The following is a 20,001-nucleotide window of genomic DNA, read 5'->3' on the forward strand; positions in this document are numbered from 1 at the left end:
TTTTTTCTCTCTCTCCTCTCTCTCTTTCGTCTTCCATCCTCCCTCCCTCCCTCTTTCCTGTCTGAGGACAGCCGGTCGCAGAGGTAAGGAAAAAGTGAAGGTTGAATTTCAGTGTGGTTAAGTGTAGTGTAATGCACTTAAAATATAATAATAATAATAATTGTTCACAGAACGGGTGGGATTCGAAGCCATGGTAAGCAAATCTTTAAAAAGCTCGTAGGTCAGTGCGCTAACCACTGTACCATTGCTAGTCCAATAAAGAGTCATCCATAAAATGATATACATAGATATCGCTGTCACTGATATAAATGACGGAGAAAGACCTTGGAATAGCCATAAGCAATGACCAAAAAATTATATTAAATTGACGCCTTGCAGTTTAGAGCAAAGGCAACATGATGCATTATTGGAAATATAAACACAAATGCAGTATAATGTGATCCTTTATTGACAACGTTTCACCCACACAGTGGGCTTTTTCAAGTCACACACGGATCTACCTGGGGTTGGAAGGTACGAGAGTATTTATAGTCATGTTCAGAATGTTGAGGTCAGGTGGAGAATGCTGCATCTGATGATCTACCGGGTGGGGTTATAGAGTCTTGGGCAGTTTGGCAGGGGTATTGGACAAGTTGTGAGTAGACCTTCTGCCGTGTTCTATGTTCTTATGTGGGATAAGAGAGACTGCAGACGGCGGGCATTAAACATCTTCAACACACCCAGAGAAGACACTGCCGAGAAGAGATACATAGTCCTCCCAACCAACTCCATTGCCAAACATGTTTCCAACATCTTTGCCAAAACATCATTCCAAGTATCTACCTCCACAACCACGACCATCAAGGACATCACCAGTAGTAGGCAGGACAAGCCTCCATCCTCTGCAGGGGTATACATGTAAAGTAAAAGGACACAAGTGCAACTAATGTGACATTTATTGTGGCAACGTTTCGCTCTCCAGGAGCTTTATCAAGCCATTACAAACAATACATGGACACAGAGGGTATATAAAGGCTCAGAGTGAGGTGAATACTAGTGAGGTACCATTTCGATGTTCACTAGTGGTAGTAGTAGTAGTAGTAGTAGTAGTGGTAGTGACAAAAGTAATACAATACAATTGCTCTACCATATTGTATTACTTTTGTCACTACCACTACTACTACTACTACTACTACCACTAGTGAACATCGAAATGGTACCTCACTAGTATTCACCTCACTCTGAGCCTTTATATACCCTCTGTGTCCATGTATTGTTTGTAATGGCTTGATAAAGCTCCTGGAGAGCGAAACGTTGCCACAATAAATGTCACATTAGTTGCACTTGTGTCCTTTTACTTTACATATTGTCGGTAATTCTACCAACTTTATTACAGGGGTATACATAATCCCTTGTAATGACTGCAACAAATTATATGTGGGCGAAACATCAAGAGACCTCCAAACACGTATTTCAGAACACCAATATGCAAGCAGGACTGACGATACAAGGAATGCCTGTGTACAACATCGCAATTCACACAACCATTTAATTAACTACAGAAACTCAAGACTTATTGCCACAGAAGACAACACTCAATACAGAAGAATCCTGGAATCATCGCTCATCTCTACAACCAACAATTTCAACCAGAATAGTGGCTTCTATAACATAGCTGAACCACTCGCCAAGAAACTTCTTCATCGCTATCCCACATAAGAACATAGAACACGGCAGAAGGTCTACTCACAACTTGTCCAATACCCCTGCCAAACTGCCCAAGACTCTATAACCCCACCCGGTAGATCATCAGATGCAGCATTCTCCACCTGACCTCAACATTCTGAACATGACTATAAATACTCCCGTACCTTCCAACCCGAGGTAGATCCGTGTGTGACTTGAAAAAGCCCACTGTGTGGGTGAAACGTTGTCAATAAAGGATCACATTATACTGCATTTGTGTTTATATTTCCATTGTGTCGGTATTTTATACCATTTATTTCCATGATGCATTATTATACAGCAATAAATTTATAGGTCAAAACGCCTGAAACAGTGATAACTCTGGAATGTTTTATCCTCAGAACTCGTGTATGTTTTTTTTTTTAGTTCTGGTCCCATCATTATACAAGACTCGACGATATACACAAATAACCCGCACTTAGGAGAGAGGAGCTTACGACGACGTTTCGGTCCGACTTGGACCATTTACAAAGTCGTGTATTGTTCCAGTCACGGTATTGTGCCTTTTCGTTCTCGATAATATATTTGAGAGGGTGTAGAGAAGGGTAATAAAACTCACCATCAGTACAGAAGAAACTGTATGAAGAGAGTCAAAACTCTTCAACTTGTTCTTACACAGATAATTATCTGCGTGAGAACAGATTGAAGGGGTTTGATCTCGTAGCCTCTGTTATAACAGAGGCTACGAGGTCACCTCATATGGACCTTCAAAACAAAGTGTTACAACGGTACGAAAAGATGGCATGAAACTCCGTGGTAAGCAGTTTAACATTAATGTGAAAAAACCTTTCCAATATATCATTCTACCGATCACGATCTAGTAACTAACCAGGGAGTTCTAACTCCTTCCCAAAGGAAGTAAGGAGTTGAGATGTGAAGCAATGTAGTTCTAGTCTTGGGATAAGGTGGTTTCCAATCCCTTTTAAGTAGGATTAATGAATGTTTGCATTCCAAAATAAAAAGAAATTATGAGAGTTACGGCAAAGGTCATAAGAGTAAAAAAGTCTTAGAATGGGCCAATTCATGACATACTATTCTATTCAAGATTGATGGACTGACCACATCGACTCAAGGTTGAGGGACTGATTACCTCATTCTCCTCCTGTTGCTTCAAGTTTCTCCTTTGTATGGACTGATGAAGCCACTGTGTGGCGAAACGTTTCCTTAATAAAGATACCCAAGAGTTGCACATGTGTCTAATTTATCAACATGTCGGTTCTCTGAACCAGTCATCTACAATACTAAAAGCAAATCAAAATCCCTCCATTATTTTTTTATGAGGTAAACAGTGTTGTGGGTGGCACTGCTGTAGCAGGATTACTTGCAGTGAGCATGGCACTGTAGCCGTAGTGATCGTCGTAGCTAATGTTTTCAGTCTACTTCTACCTTTTCTGTGTCTACGTCTACCTTTTTTTTTAATATAGTACGATGTTTCGTGTCTTCCCTGTTTCATACTGGCGGTGTGGCGGAGGGAGTGGAGGGTGGGGAGAGAGCCTTCTGTTATATTATTATCACCTCAGTAATCTGGAAGCCAGTAGAGGTAGGCGAGCCTCGCTCTGCCCTTCTTCCTGCAGATAACTCCCTTTTTCATTTCTTCCTCCCTTCTCATTTTCTCCCTCTCTCCCTGCGTCACTCCTTTCTCCACCATTCCTACCTTTCTCCCTCCCGTTCTCCTCACTCCCCCTCCCTCACTCCCCCTCCCTCACTCCCCCTCCCTCACTCCCCCTCCCTCACTCCCCCTCCCTCACTCCCCCTCCCTCACTCCCCCTCCCACACTCCCCCTCCCTCACTCACCCTCCCACACTCCCCCTCCCACACTCCCCCTCCCTCAGTCACCCACCCACACTCCCCCTCCCACACTCCCCCTCCCTCACTCCCCCTCCCTCACTCCCCCTCCCTCACTCCCCCTCCCTCACTCCCCCTCTCCACGAAGCACTTGCAACATTAGCTAATTAATGTGACCTAATACTTTGTTCTTCGCCTACCCTATGTCTACCTTTATGCAAATTCTGCCCAATCTCCCTCTTTATTAGTTATTATCTCTCCCTTCTCGTCTTTATCCATTCAGTTACGTCAGTTTCATTAACGCTTCTCTCGTCTTCTCTTTCTGTCGATCAGCGGTTGTTTAATCAGCTGTCTCATTATCTCTTATCCCTTATCCATTATCTTCAGTCAGTCGACCTGTGGGAATGTCGAGAGTGGTAAAATAGAATGTTTTTTTTTTTTTAATGTAACAACGTTTCGCTCAAGGCTGGGCTTTGTCCGACACCAGCGGACTTATTCATACCTGTCGGCTTTTGCCATTGTCTCTCCACTCCAGTACTGTGTGTGTGTGTGTGTGTGTGTGTGTGTACTCGTGTGTGTGTGTGTGTGTGTGTGTGTGTGTGTGTGTGTGGTGTGTGTGTTGTGTGTGTGTGTGTGTGTGTGTAAGAAACTCCAGTCCTGTGTGTAAGACACTCCAGTCCTGTGTGTAAGAAACTCCAGTCCTGTGTGTAAGACACTCCAGTTCTGTGTGTAAGACACTCCAGTTCTGTGTGTAAGACACTCCAGTTCTGTGTGTAGGACACTCCAGTTCTGTGTGTAAGACACTCCAGTTCTGTGTGTAGGACACTCCAGTTCTGTGTGTAAGACACTGCAGTTCTATGTGTAAGACACTCCAGTTCTGTGTGTAAGACACTCCAGTTCTGTGTGTAAGACACTCCAGTCCTGTGTGTAAGACACTCCAGTTCTGTGAGTAAGACACTCCAGTTCTGTGTGTAAGACACTCCAGTCCTGTGTGTAAGACACTCCAGTTCTGTGTGTAAGACACTCCAGTTCTGTGTGTAAGACACTCCAGTCCTGTGTGTAAGACACTCCAGTCCTGTGTGTAAGACACTCCAGTCTTGTGTGTAAGACACTCCAGTCCTGTGTGTAAGACACTCCAGTCCTGTGTGTAAGACACTCCAGTCCTTTGTGTAAGACACTCCAGTCCTGTGTGTAAGACACTCCAGTCCTGTGTGTAAGACACTCCAGTCCTGTGTGTAAGACACTCCAGTTCTGTGTGTAAGACACTCCAGTTCTGTGTGTAAGACACTGCAGTCCTGTGTGCAAGACACTCCAGTCCTGTGTGTAAGACACTCCAGTCCTGTGTGTAAGACACTCCAGTTCTGTGTGTAAGACACTCCAGTTCTGTGAGTAAGACACTCCAGTTCTGTGAGTAAGACACTCCAGTTTTGTGTGTAAGACACTACAGTTCTGTGAGTAAGACACTCCAGTTTTGTGTGTAAGACACTCCAGTCCTGTGTGTAAGACACTCCAGTTTTGTGTGTAAGGCGCTCCAGTTTTGTGTGTAAGACACTCCAGTTCTGTGTGTAAGACTCCAGTTCTGTGTGTAAGACTCCAGTTCTGTGTGTAAGACGCTCCAGTTTTGTGTGTAAGACACTCCAGTTCTGTGTGTAAGACGCTCCAGTTTTGTGTGTAAGACTCTCCAGTCCTGTGTGTAAGACTCCAGTTCTGTGTGTAAGACGCTCCAGTTCTGTGTGTAAGACTCTCCAGTTCTGTGTGTAAGACGCTCCAGTTCTGTGTGTAAGACGCTCCAGTTCTGTGTGTAAGACACTCCAGTCCTGTGTGTAAGACACTCCAGTCCTGTGTGTAAGACACTCCAGTTCTGTGTGTAAGACGCTCCAGTTCTGTGTGTAAGACACTCCAGTTCTGTGTGTAAGACGCTCCAGTTCTGTGTGTAAGACGCTCCAGTTCTGTGTGTAAGACACTCCAGTTCTGTGTGTAAGACGCTCCAGTTCTGTGTGTAAGACTCCAGTTCTGTGTGTAAGACACTCTAGTTCTGTGAGTAAGACACTCCAGTCCTGTGTGTAAGACGTTCCTGTTCTGTGTGTAAGACACTCCAGTTCTGTGTGTAAGACACTCCAGTTCTGTGAGTAAGACACTCCAGTTCTGTGAGTAAGACACTCCAGTTTTGTGTGTAAGACACTCCAGTTCTGTGTGTAAGACTCCAGTTCTGTGTGTAAGACTCCAGTTCTGTGTGTAAGACGCTCCAGTTTTGTGTGTAAGACACTCCAGTTCTGTGTGTAAGACGCTCCAGTTTTGTGTGTAAGACTCTCCAGTCCTGTGTGTAAGACTCCAGTTCTGTGTGTAAGACGCTCCAGTTCTGTGTGTAAGTCGCTCCAGTTCTGTGTGTAAGACGCTCCAGTTCTGTGTGTAAGACGCTCCAGTTCTGTGTGTAAGACACTCCAGTCCTGTGTGTAAGACACTCCAGTCCTGTGTGTAAGACACTCCAGTTCTGTGTGTAAGACGCTCCAGTTCTGTGTGTAAGACACTCCAGTTCTGTGTGTAAGACGCTCCAGTTCTGTGTGTAAGACGCTCCAGTTCTGTGTGTAAGACACTCCAGTTCTGTGTGTAAGACGCTCCAGTTCTGTGTGTAAGACTCCAGTTCTGTGTGTAAGACACTCCAGTTCTGTGAGTAAGACACTCCAGTCCTGTGTGTAAGACGTTCCTGTTCTGTGTGTAAGACACTCCAGTTCTGTGTGTAAGACACTCCAGTTCTGTGAGTAAGACACTCCAGTTCTGTGAGTAAGACACTCCAGTTCTGTGTGTAAGACACTCCAGTCCTGTGTGTAAGACACTCCAGTTCTGTGTGTAAGACACTCAAGTTCTGTGTGTAAGACACTCCAGTCCTGTGTGTAAGACACTCCAGCCCTGTATGTAAGACACTCAAGTTCTGTGTGTAAGACACTCCAGTTCTGTGTGTAAGACACTCCAGTTCTGTGTGTAAGACACTCCAGTTCTGTGTGTAAGACACTCCAGTCCTGTGTGTAAGACACTCCAGTCCTGTGTGTAAGACACTCCAGTTCTGTGTGTAAGACACTCCAGTCCTGTGTGTAAGACTGTTCTGTGTGTAAGACACTCCAGTTCTGTGTGTAAGACAGTTCTCACTCCAGTTCTGTGAGTAAGACACTCCAGTTCTGTGTGTAAGACGCTCCAGTTCTGTGAGTAAGACACTCCAGTTCTGTGTTTAAGACACTCCAGTGTGTGTAAGACACTCCAGTCCTGTGTGTAAGACTCCAGTTCTGTGTGTAAGACACTCCAGTCCTGTGTGTAAGACACTCCAGTCCTGTGTGTAAGACACTCCAGTTCTGTGTGTAAGACACTCCAGTTCTGTGAGTAAGACACTCCAGTCCTGTGTGTAAGACACTCCAGTTCTGTGTGTAAGACACTCCAGTCCTGTGTGTAAGACACTCCAGTTCTGTGTGTAAGACGCTCCAGTTCTGTGAGTAAGACACTCCAGTTCTGTGTGTAAGACACTCCAGTCCTGTGTGTAAGACACTCCAGTCCTGTGTGTAAGACACTCCAGTTCTGTGTGTATGACACTCCAGTTCTGTGTGTAAGACACTCCAGTTCTGTGAGTAAGACACTCCAGTTCTGTGTGTAAGACGCTCCAGTTCTGTGAGTAAGACACTCCAGTTCTGTGTGTAAGACACTCCAGTTCTGTGTGTAAGACGCTCCAGTTCTGTGAGTAAGACACTCCAGTTCTGTGTGTAAGACACTCCAGTCCTGTGTGTAAGACACTCCAGTCCTGTGTGTAAGACACTCCAGTTCTGTGTGTAAGACACTCCAGTCCTGTGTGTAAGACACTCCAGTTCTGTGTGTAAGACACTCCAGTTCTGTGTGTAAGACACTCCAGTACTGTGTGTAAGACACTCCAGTTCTGTGTGTAAGACACTCCAGTTCTGTGTGTAAGACACTCCAGTCCTGTGTGTAAGACACTCCAGTCCTGTGTGTAAGACACTCCAGTTCTGTGTGTAAGACACTCCAGTCCTGTGTGTAAGACACTCCAGTCCTGTGTGTAAGACACTCCAGTTCTGTGTGTAAGACACTCCAGTCCTGTGTGTAAGACACTCCAGTTCTGTGTGTAAGACACTCCAGTTCTGTGTGTAAGACGCTCCAGTTCTGTGAGTAAGACACTCCAGTTCTGTGAGTAAGACACTCCAGTTCTGTGTGTAAGACGCTCCAGTTCTGTGAGTAAGACACTCCAGTTCTGTGTTTAAGACACTCCAGTCCTGTGTGTAAGACACTCCAGTCCTGTGTGTAAGACACTCCAGTTCTGTGTGTAAGACACTCCAGTCCTGTGTGTAAGACACTCCAGTCCTGTGTGTAAGACACTCCAGTTCTGTGTGTAAGACGCTCCAGTTCTGTGAGTAAGACACTCCAGTCCTGTGTGTAAGACACTCCAGTTCTGTGTGTAAGACACTCCAGTCCTGTGTGTAAGACACTCCAGTTCTGTGTGTAAGACGCTCCAGTTCTGTGAGTAAGACACTCCAGTTCTGTGTGTAAGACACTCCAGTCCTGTGTGTAAGACACTCCAGTCCTGTGTGTAAGACACTCCAGTTCTGTGTGTATGACACTCCAGTTCTGTGTGTAAGACACTCCAGTTCTGTGAGTAAGACACTCCAGTTCTGTGTGTAAGACGCTCCAGTTCTGTGAGTAAGACACTCCAGTTCTGTGTGTAAGACACTCCAGTTCTGTGTGTAAGACACTCCAGTTCTGTGTGTAAGACACTCCAGTTCTGTGTGTAAGACACTCCAGTCGTGTGTAAGACACTCCAGTTCTGTGTGTAAGACACTCCAGTCCTGTGTGTAAGACACTCCAGTTCTGTGTGTAAGACACTCCAGTTCTGTGTGTAAGACACTCCAGTACTGTGTGTAAGACACTCCAGTTCTGTGTGTAAGACACTCCAGTTCTGTGTGTAAGACACTCCAGTTCTGTGTGTAAGACGCTCCAGTTCTGTGAGTAAGACACTCCAGTTCTGTGTGTAAGACACTCCAGTTCTGTGTGTAAGACACTCCAGTTCTGTGTGTAAGACACTCCAGTCCTGTGTGTAAGACGCTCCAGTTCTGTGAGTAAGACACTCCAGTTCTGTGTGTAAGACACTCCAGTTCTGTGTGTAAGACGCTCCAGTTCTGTGAGTAAGACACTCCAGTTCTGTGTGTAAGACACTCCAGTTCTGTGTGTAAGACACTCCAGTTCTGTGTGTAAGACACTCCAGTTCTGTGTGTAAGACACTCCAGTCGTGTGTGTAAGACACTCCAGTTCTGTGTGTAAGACACTCCAGTCCTGTGTGTAAGACACTCCTGTCCTGTGTGTAAGACACTCCAGTCCTGTGTGTAAGACACTCCAGTTCTGTGTGTAAGACGCTCCAGTTCTGTGTGTAAGACACTCCAGTTCTGTGTGTAAGACACTCCAGTCGTGTGTGTAAGACACTCCAGTTCTGTGTGTAAGACACTCCAGTTCTGTGTGTAAGACACTAAGACACTCAGTTCTGTGTGTAAGTCAAGTTCTGTGTGTAAGACGCTCCAGTCCTGTGTGTAAGACGCTCCAGTTCTGTGAGTAAGGCACTCCAGTTCTGTGTGTAAGACACTCCAGTTCTGTGTGTAAGACACTCCAGTCCTGTGTGTAAGACACTCCAGTCCTGTGTGTAAGACTCTCCAGTTCTGTGTGTAAGACACTCCAGTTCTGTGTGTAAGACACTCCAGTTCTGTGTGTAAGACACTCCAGTTCTGTGTGTAAGACACTCCAGTTCTGTGTGCAAGACACTCCAGTCTTCCTGGAAGTATTCAGGTGTTGAGCAAAAGGCATCCCTCTACCTGATGGTCTTAATTAAAGAAATCTTAATTTTTCCTCCTCACTCCTTTCCATTCCTCTTTCCCTATGTATCTTTCTCAATCTCTAATTCTTTCTTTGAATCAGCATTGCCTTCCTCCTCATTCTGTCCCTCACTTGACCCTTAACTCTCTCTCTTTCCCTCCTTCTCTCTCCCTCTCCCAACTCCCTCACTTCCTGACTCCCTCCTTCCCTGCGTCCCTTCCTTTCCCTACCGTTCTCAGCGCGTTGCTCGGCCCCTCCCTCTCTGCAACCTGATGATCCAGTTGCAAGGTACACATTATGGGAGGGGACCCACGTGCAGGAAACCCGACTCTCTCTCTCTGTCTCTCTTACTCTCTCTACTCTCTCTAGACGGTTACAATGATTACACTAATATGTAAGGTATTAGCCAGGACATGTGTACTGATCTATCATCCTAAGCACTGTCAGTTTTAGGGTACATAAGATTAAAAAAAAAAAAAACAGAAAACCACGAAATGCAAAGTAAAATGTCCAGATATCGTTATTACTTCTTATTAAAAACATTAGTATTTCTGTTTTAAAATTCCTAAGTATTTCTTTTTCTTTACAGATATGCTGTTACATGCCCAGATTACCAGATGTATAACGCAGCACTGTGTTTGGGTCCAAGTAGGACCGAAAAGTTGCCACAAGCTTCTCTCTCCTATGTGCAGGTTGTGTGTGTGTTTTGATTTGACTGCCAAATGAAGATGAATCACTGGGAGTTCGACACTAAAGAAGACCAAGTATATTTGTCTCTTTTGTCGTCCTCTTAACTTTAAGTCGTCGATGAATCATGGACTCGCTGTATAAAATGAGTCGTAACATGTTCCGGAAGCATCGACGACAGGAGGGGACAAGAGCTACGCTTCCTCACTGTCTGTGGGATAAGACTATATCTCTGTAAGCCATGCGTGTCGTATGAGGCGACTAAAATGCCGGGAGCAATGGGCTAGTAACCCCTTCTCCTGTATACAATTACTAAAAAAGAGAAGAAGAAAAACTTTATAAAACTGGGTTGCTTAAATGTGCGTGGATGTAGTGCGGATGACAAGAAACAGATGATTGCTGATGTTATGAATGAAAAGAAGTTGGATGTCCTGGCCCTAAGCGAAACAAAGCTGAAGGGGGTAGGAGAGTTTCAGTGGGGGGAAATAAATGGGATTAAATCTGGAGTATCTGAGAGAGTTAGAGCAAAGGAAGGGGTAGCAGTAATGTTAAATGATCAGTTATGGAAGGAGAAAAGAGAATATGAATGTGTAAATTCAAGAATTATGTGGATTAAAGTAAAGGTTGGATGCGAGAAGTGGGTCATAATAAGCGTGTATGCACCTGGAGAAGAGAGGAATGCAGAGGAGAGAGAGAGATTTTGGGAGATGTTAAGTGAATGTATAGGAGCCTTTGAACCAAGTGAGAGAGTAATTGTGGTAGGGGACTTGAATGCTAAAGTAGGAGAAACTTTTAGAGAGGGTGTGGTAGGTAAGTTTGGGGTGCCAGGTGTAAATGATAATGGGAGCCCTTTGATTGAACTTTGTATAGAAAGGGGTTTAGTTATAGGTAATACATATTTTAAGAAAAAGAGGATAAATAAGTATACACGATATGATGTAGGGCGAAATGACAGTAGTTTGTTGGATTATGTATTGGTAGATAAAAGACTGTTGAGTAGACTTCAGGATGTACATGTTTATAGAGGGGCCACAGATATATCAGATCACTTTCTAGTTGTAGCTACACTGAGAGTAAAAGGTAGATGGGATACAAGGAGAATAGAAGCATCAGGGAAGAGAGAGGTGAAGGTTTATAAACTAAAAGAGGAGGCAGTTAGGGTAAGATATAAACAGCTATTGGAGGATAGATGGGCTAATGAGAGCATAGGCAATGGGGTCGAAGAGGTATGGGGTAGGTTTAAAAATGTAGTGTTAGAGTGTTCAGCAGAAGTTTGTGGTTACAGGAAAGTGGGTGCAGGAGGGAAGAGGAGCGATTGGTGGAATGATGATGTAAAGAGAGTAGTAAGGGAGAAAAAGTTAGCATATGAGAAGTTTTTACAAAGTAGAAGTGATGCAAGGAGGGAAGAGTATATGGAGAAAAAGAGAGAAGTTAAGAGAGTGGTGAAGCAATGTAAAAAGAGAGCAAATGAGAGAGTGGGTGAGATGTTATCAACAAATTTTGTTGAAAATAAGAAAAAGTTTTGGAGTGAGATTAACAAGTTAAGAAAGCGTAGAGAACAAATGGATTTGTCAGTTAAAAATAGGATAGGAGAGTTATTAAATGGAGAGTTAGAGGTATTGGGAAGATGGAGGGAATATTTTGAGGAATTGTTAAATGTTGATGAAGATAGGGAAGCTGTGATTTCGTGTATAGGGCAAGGAGGAATAACATCTTGTAGGAGTGAGGAAGAGCCAGTTGTGAGTGTGGGGGAAGTTCGTGAGGCAGTAGGTAAAATGAAAGGGGGTAAGGCAGCCGGGATTGATGGGATAAAGATAGAAATGTTAAAAGCAGGTGGGGATATAGTTTTGGAGTGGTTGGTGCAATTATTTAATAAATGTATGGAAGAGGGTAAGGTACCTAGGGATTGGCAGAGAGCATGCATAGTTCCTTTGTATAAAGGCAAAGGGGACAAAAGAGAGTGCAAAAATTATAGGGGGATAAGTCTGTTGAGTGTACCTGGTAAAGTGTATGGTAGAGTTATAATTGAAAGAATTAAGAGTAAGACGGAGAATAGGATAGCAGATGAACAAGGAGGCTTTAGGAAAGGTAGGGGGTGTGTGGACCAGGTGTTTACAGTGAAACATATAAGTGAACAGTATTTAGATAAGGCTAAAGAGGTCTTTGTGGCATTTATGGATTTGGAAAAGGCGTATGACAGGGTGGATAGGGGGGCAATGTGGCAGATGTTGCAAGTGTATGGTGTAGGAGGTAGGTTACTGAAAGCAGTGAAGAGTTTTTACGAGGATAGTGAGGCTCAAGTTAGAGTATGTAGGAAAGAGGGAAATTATTTCCCAGTAAAAGTAGGCCTTAGACAAGGATGTGTGATGTCACCGTGGTTGTTTAATATATTTATAGATGGGGTTGTAAGAGAAGTAAATGCGAGGGTCTTGGCAAGAGGCGTGGAGTTAAAAGATAAAGAATCACACACAAAGTGGGAGTTGTCACAGCTGCTCTTTGCTGATGACACTGTGCTCTTGGGAGATTCTGAAGAGAAGTTGCAGAGATTGGTGGATGAATTTGGTAGGGTGTGCAAAAGAAGAAAATTAAAGGTGAATACAGGAAAGAGTAAGGTTATGAGGATAACAAAAAGATTAGGTGATGAAAGATTGAATATCAGATTGGAGGGAGAGAGTATGGAGGAGGTGAACGTATTCAGATATTTGGGAGTGGACGTGTCAGCGGATGGGTCTATGAAAGATGAGGTGAATCATAGAATTGATGAGGGAAAAAGAGTGAGTGGTGCACTTAGGAGTCTGTGGAGACAAAGAACTTTGTCCTTGGAGGCAAAGAGGGGAATGTATGAGAGTATAGTTTTACCAACGCTCTTATATGGGTGTGAAGCGTGGGTGATGAATGTTGCAGCGAGGAGAAGGCTGGAGGCAGTGGAGATGTCGTGTCTGAGGGCAATGTGTGGTGTGAATATAATGCAGAGAATTCGTAGTTTGGAAGTTAGGAGGAGGTGCGGGATTACCAAAACTGTTGTCCAGAGGGCTGAGGAAGGGTTGTTGAGGTGGTTCGGACATGTAGAGAGAATGGAGTGAAACAGAATGACTTCAAGAGTGTATCAGTCTGTAGTGGAAGGAAGGCGGGGTAGGGGTCGGCCTAGGAAGGGTTGGAGGGAGGGGGTAAAGGAGGTTTTGCGTGCGAGGGGCTTGGACTTCCAGCAGGCATGCGTGAGCGTGTTTGATAGGAGTGAATGGAGACAAATGGTTTTTAATACTTGACGTGCTGTTGGAGTGTGAGCAAAGTAACATTTATGAAGGGATTCAGGGAAACCGGCAGGCCGGACTTGAGTCCTGGAGATGGGAAGTACAGTGCCTGCACTCTGAAGGAGGGGTGTTAATGTTGCAGTTTAAAAACTGTAGTGTAAAGCACCCTTCTGGCAAGACAGTGATGGAGTGAATGATGGTGAAAGTTTTTCTTTTTCGGGCCACCCTGCCTTGGTGGGAATCGGCCAGTGTGATAATAAAAAAAAAAATAAAAAATATATATATATATATATATATATATATATATATATATATATATATATATATATATATATATATATATATATATATTTACAGAGATATATCATCATCATAATAATAATGATAATAATAATAATAATAATAATAATAATAATCTGAATAATAATCTGTAGTACCGTCAAACACACATATTTTCCTGCCACTGGGATTTCTAAATGCCTGCTAGAAACGTGTCAGTAACAACGTTTTACTCAAAATTAAAACATATATCAATGTTTCCTCCTCTCCTCTCACTTCTGGCTAATTAAGCGAGTAAGAAGCTTGAGGAAGATTACTCATGATCAGTACCAACATGTGGTTCGTGATCACCTCAAATGGACACTAAGTCCTGACCGGTAAAACTCACCAATATATTTTTCCCCTCGGAGCTCAAAAACCAGGGAGGAGAAAAAAATATTTTTTGCACCAAAATTATTGGAAATTCTGTTGTTGCAGTCGTCTATAATTTTCTAGCTGAGAATTAGGTATAATGAGCTGGGTATAATTAGTCTCCCCTTCTAATGAGCTCTCAATAATCTACTGGCTGTAATTTAATTAGCGTGCGGCCAGGTATTTGTGGAGGCAGGTAGGGGGAAAATAGGTAACCATGTTATAAATATTTTAATTAGTAGTTGAGCACAGGTGAGGCGATGCTGATGAGCCCTGAGGAGGAGCTTGCTGCTCCGGGTCCGTAAATATTATAAAATTGTGGTTAGGTTTGTCTGTGTGTCCTGTCTGCCATGAAGTATGTCTGTCTCTTGGTCCCTCTGTCTGTTTCTTTGCCTGCGCCTGTTTCTCCCTTCGTCTTACTCAGCTTCTCTGTCTGTCTCTTGTTTTCTGCGTGTTTGAATCTGTTTTTCCCGGTTAGTCTGTCTCTGATCTGTTTTTCCCAGTTTGTTTACTCTCTCTCTGCATTCCTCATGACTATATCTACCTGTGTGCGACTTTCTGTGCGTCTGTGTGTGTGTGTGTGTGTGTGTGTGTGTGTGTGTGTGTGTGTGTGTGTGTGTGTGTGTGTGTGTGTGTGTGTGTGTGTGTACTCACCTATTTGTACTCACCTATTTGTGGTTGCAGGGGTCGAGTCATAGCTCCTGGCCCCGCCTCTTCACTGATTGCTACTAGGTCCTCTCTCTCCCTGCTACATGAGCTATATCATACCTCGCCTTAAAACTATGTATGGTTCCCGCCTCCACTACTTCACTTTCTAGACTATTCCACGACTTGACTACTCTATGACTGAAGAAATACTTCCTAACATCCCTTCGATTCATCTGAGTCTTCAACTTCCAATTGTGACCTCTTGTGTCTGTGTCCCATCTCTGGAACATCCTGTCTTTGTCCACCTTGTCTATTCCGCGCAGTATTTTATATGTCGTTATCATGTCTCCCCTGACCCTCCTGTCCTCCAGTGTCGTCAGGCCAATTTCCCTCAACCTTTCTTCGTAGGACAATCCCCGTAGCTCTGGGACTAGTCTTGTTGCAAACCTTTGCACTTTCTCTAATTTCTTGACGTGCTTGACTAGGTGTGGATTCCAAACTGGTGCTGCATACTCCAGTATGGGCCTGACGTAAATGGTATACAGGGTCTTGAACGACTCCTTACTGAGGTATCGGAACGCTATCCGTAGGTTTGCCAGGCGCCCGTATGCTGCAGCAGTTATCTGATTTATGTGCGCCTCAGGAGATATGATCGGTGTTATACTCACCCCCAGATCTTTTTCCTTGAGTGAGGTTTGCAGTCTTTGGCCATCTAAACTATATTGTGTCTGCGGTCTTCTTTGCCCTTCCCCAATCTTCATGACTTTGCATTTGGCAGGGTTAAACTCAAGGAGCCAGTTGCTGGACCAGGCTTGCAGCCTGTCCAGGTCTCTTTGTAGTCCTGCCTGATCCTCATCCGATTTGATTCTTCTCATTAACTTCACATCATCTGCAAACAATGACACTTCTGAGTCTATCCCTTCCGTTATGTCGTTCACATATACCAAGAACAGCACAGGTCCTAGGACTGACCCCTGTGGAACCCCGCTTGTCACAAGCGCCCACTCTGACACCTCGTCACGTACCATGACTCGTTGTTGCCTCCCTGTCAGGTATTCTCTGATCCATTGCAGTGCCTTTCCTGTTATGTGTGCCTGATCTTCTAGCTTTTTCAGTAACCTCTTGTGAGGAACTGTGTCGAAGGCCTTTTTGCAGTCCAAAAAAATGCAGTCGATCCACCCCTCTCTCTCTTGTCTTACTTCTGTCACCTTGTCATAAAACTCTAGTAGGTTTGTGACACAGGATTTTCCTTCCCTGAAACCATGCTGGTTGTCAATTATACACTTGTTTCTTTCCAGGTGCTCCACCACTCTCCTCCTGATGATCTTCTCCATGACCTTGCATACTATACACGTTAGTGATACAGGTCTGTAGTTTAGTGCCTCATGTCTGTCTCCCTTTTTAAAAATTGGGACTACATTTGCCATCTTCCATACCTCAGGGAGTTGCCCAGTTTCAAATGATGTGTTGAAGATCTTTGTTAATGGCACACACAATATCTCTGCTCCCTCTTTAAGGACCCACGGAGAGATGTTGTCTGGTCCCACCGCCTTTGAGGTGTCAAGTTCGCATAGCAGCTTCTTCACTTCCTCCTTGGTTATATGTACCTCATCCAGCACTTGCTGGTGTACCCCCCTGTTCTGATTTCCTGGAGTCCTACTGGTTTCCACTGTAAATACTTCTTTAAATCTCGTGTTGAGCTCCTGACATACCTCTCGGTCGTTGCTTGTGAATTCCCCATCACCCTTCCTCAGTCTGATTACCTGGTCCTTGACTGTTGTTTTCCTCCTGATGTGGCTGTACAACAGCTTCGGGTCAGTCTTGACTTTGGATGCTATGTCATTTTCATATTGTCGCTGAGCCTCCCTTCTTATCTGTGCATATTCATTTCTGGCTCTTCGGCTAATCTCTTTATTTTCCTGAGTTCTCTGTCTTCTGTACCTTTTCCATTCTCTAGTACACCTAGTTTTTGCCTCCCTACACCTTTGGGTGAACCAAGGACTCGCTCTGTTCTTCCCATTATTTCTGTTTCCCTTGGGAACAAACCTCTCCTCTGCCTCCTTGCATTTTGTTGCCACATAGTCCATCATTTCTTGTACTGGTTTTCCTGTCAGTTCCCTCTCCCACTGAATGTTTTGAAGGAAGTTCCTCATGCCTGAGTAGTTCCCCCTTTTGTAGTTTGGTTTTTCCCATCCTATTCCTGCTACTCTCTCCACTTGGAGCTCAACTATGTAGTCAAAGCACAGAACCACATGATCACTAGCTCCCAGGGGCCTTTCATACAAGATATCCTCGATGTCTGAACTACTCAAGGTGAATACAAGGTCCAGTCTTGCTGGTTCATCTTCTCCTCTCTCTCTGGTAGTGTCTCTAACATGTTGATGCATGAGGTTTTCCAGTACTACATCCATCATCTTGGCTCTCCATGTTTCGGAACCCCCATGGGGCTCCAGGTTTTCCCAGTCAATCTCCTTGTGATTGAAATCACCCATAACTAGTAACTTTGCTCCCCCCACGTGTGCTCTTCTGGCCACCTCGGCTAGTGTGTCGACCATGGCTCTGTTGCTCTCATCGTATTCTTCTCTTGGTCTCCTGCAGTTCTGTGGTGGGTTGTACATTACTGCAATTATCACCTTATGTCCCTCAGACTGGATTGTTCCTACTAAGTAGTCCCTTTCACCCTTGCCATCCATTCCTTCCATTTTCTCAAAACCCCACTGGCTTTTAATGAGCAGTGCAACTCCTCCTCCCCCTCTCCTCCCTCTGTCTTTCCTGAAGATTTGATATCCGGGTGGAAAGATTGAATCTGTTATTATTCTGGTGAGTTTTGTTTCTGTGAGTGCTATTATGTCTGGGGATGTCTCCTTGATTCTTTCGTGCCACTCCTCATACTTATTTGTTATTCCATCTGCATTTGTATACCATACCTTCAACTTCTTTTCTAAGACTGTGGTCTGGGAGGTGTATTGGGGTTGGGGAAGTGGGAGACCTGATAAGGAACTATGGGTGGTTGCTGTGGGGGTGGAGTTTGTAATGTAGTGGGTGGGGGCATTGGATATGGCATGGGTGTTTTGGTTTAGAGTGTTTGGCTGCACTGGGGTTGACCTGGTTGGGAGGCTTCTATAGGAAGCTGTGAGGGAGGTTGTATTTGATCTTCCTGTGTCTGGGATCTCCTGTCTGTCTTCTCCATCCCCTCTCTTTCCTCCTTTCGCCTTTGTACCATCTCTCTCAGTTTCCGCCTTTCGTCTTGTGTTCTGTCGCGGTCGAGATACACCTTCCTGTATGCCGGCATGTCCCTTAATCGTGCTTTTTCCTGCAGTATCCTGTTCCGAGTCGATTCTGCCTTGAAGGTCACTTTCACTGGCCGGGTTCTTTTTTTTACAAACCCCCCTATTCTCCGAAAATTTTCCAGCTGGGTCATGTCGTCTTCTCCAATTACTTTCATGATGCTTTCAATTGCTTTTTTTTCCCCTTGTTTTCTTGCTTCATATGTTTCCCCTTCAACTTCCTGTAGCCCATACACAAAGACTGACCGGACCCTTTCATTCTCCCACTGCATATCCCTGTGTATCCCCTCATTCAATTTGATTTCCTCCATTGCAGCTTTCCTTTCTTCAGTTTCACTAGCTACTGTACATGGGCTCAGTGGCCTGTCATTTTCCCTTCTCGACTTTCCCTGGGCTCTGTTGTGGTCTTTTAGGGCCTCCACATATAGCTTAGCTCTTTCATTTACTACAGTCTCCACTGATAGAGCTTCTACATGCAGTTTTGCTCCTCCTTTCCCTACAGTCCCCTTATTTGTGGCTGAGGTAGCGGTCTCTGTTGTCAATCCCATAATGTTCTTTAGTTCTTTAGGCTGTTTCAGATTTTCCAGTTCCTCTTCTAAACTCTGTATCCTGGCCTCTGCTGCTTTGACTTTCACCTCCCACTTCCTGCTTTCCATGTCTATCCTCTCTTCCATTCTCATGCTAAGTTCTTCTAGTTTCTTTTCCCATTCTTGTTCCCTTTTTGTGAGCTCTGCTGCCCAATCTTCCTTTGCAGTTTCCTCCTCCTGTCCCTTGGGTTTTCTTGTTGCTCTCTGGCAACCCATTTTTGTTTTATCCTGATTGCCTCAGAGTGGGAAACCTATGTAATTCTGTATGTTAGGTTAGTATTGTATATGTCAGAGTGTGGGGGGGGGGGAGGTAGAGGAGGAACTGTGGCTATATGGGATAGTGGGGAGGGGGAGTGGGAAGGAGAGTGAAGCAAGTGGGTAAGTAGGTGAGGGAGAGGTGGGGAGGGGAGGGTGAAAAGAGGGAGGGGAGGGATCAGGTGAAGGAGTGAGATGTCGGTGGGGGAGGGGGGGAGTGTATGTGTGAGTCTGGCAATATGTGTGTGTGTGTGTGTGTGTTGTGTGTGTGTTGCGTGTGTGTGTGTGTGGGGAGGGGTGGGGGGGTGTGGGGGGTGTGTGGGTGGGTGTGGGTGGTGTGTGGGTGGGGGTGTGGGTGTGTGGGTGGGTGTGTGGGTGGGTGGGGGTGGGTGGGTGGGGGTGTGTGGGTGTGTGGGTTTGTGTGTGTGTGTGGGTGTGTGTGTTTGGTGTGTGTGGGTGTGTGTGGGGGTGTGTGGGGGGTGTGTGGGTGGGTGTGTGGGTGGGTGTGGGTGGGTGTGTGGGTGGGTGTGTGGGTGTGTGTGGGTGTGTGTGGGTGTGTGTGGGTGTGTGGGTGGGTGTGTGGGTGTGTGTGGGGATGTGTGGGTGGGTGTTTGGGTGGGTGTGGGTGGGTGGGTGTGTGGGTGGGTGGGTGTGTGGGTGGGTGTGTGGGTGGTAGGTGTGTGGGTGGGTGTGTGGGTGGGTGTGTGTGTGTGTGTGTGTGTGTGCGTGTGTGTGTGTGTGTGTGTGTGTGTGTGTGGTGTGTGGTGGTGTGTGTGTGTGGTGGTGTGTGTGCGTGTGTGTGTGTGTGTGGGTGTGTGTGGTGTGTGTGTGTGTGTGTGTGGGTGTGTGTGTGTGTGTGTGTGTGTGTGTGTGTGTGTGTGTGTGTGTGTGTGGGTGTGTGTGTGTGTGTGGGGGTGTGGGTGTGCGTGCGCACACTAGGCTACGCTACTCTTTTGAAGATTATAAAAAAAAAAAAAAATTCACAATCAATTCCTTATTATATGCACTAATATATACTATATAATATTAATTGCGTACACTTGTGTTTGTGTGTTTGTGTTTACTAGCTTGTCGTTCTTTGAAAAAAAGGGGGGGGTCACGTTAACACTATTTGTTATTGTTGTTGTTTCACCGGTACTCTCCCGGCCCAGATCTCCGCACACTAGGCTACTTTACTTTTTGAAGATTATAGGATTATTTTTTCTCACTCAATTCCTTATTATTATATACTAA

Source organism: Cherax quadricarinatus, chromosome 40 (assembly GCF_038502225.1).
Source record: "Cherax quadricarinatus isolate ZL_2023a chromosome 40, ASM3850222v1, whole genome shotgun sequence".
Lineage (NCBI taxonomy): Eukaryota > Metazoa > Arthropoda > Malacostraca > Decapoda > Parastacidae > Cherax > Cherax quadricarinatus.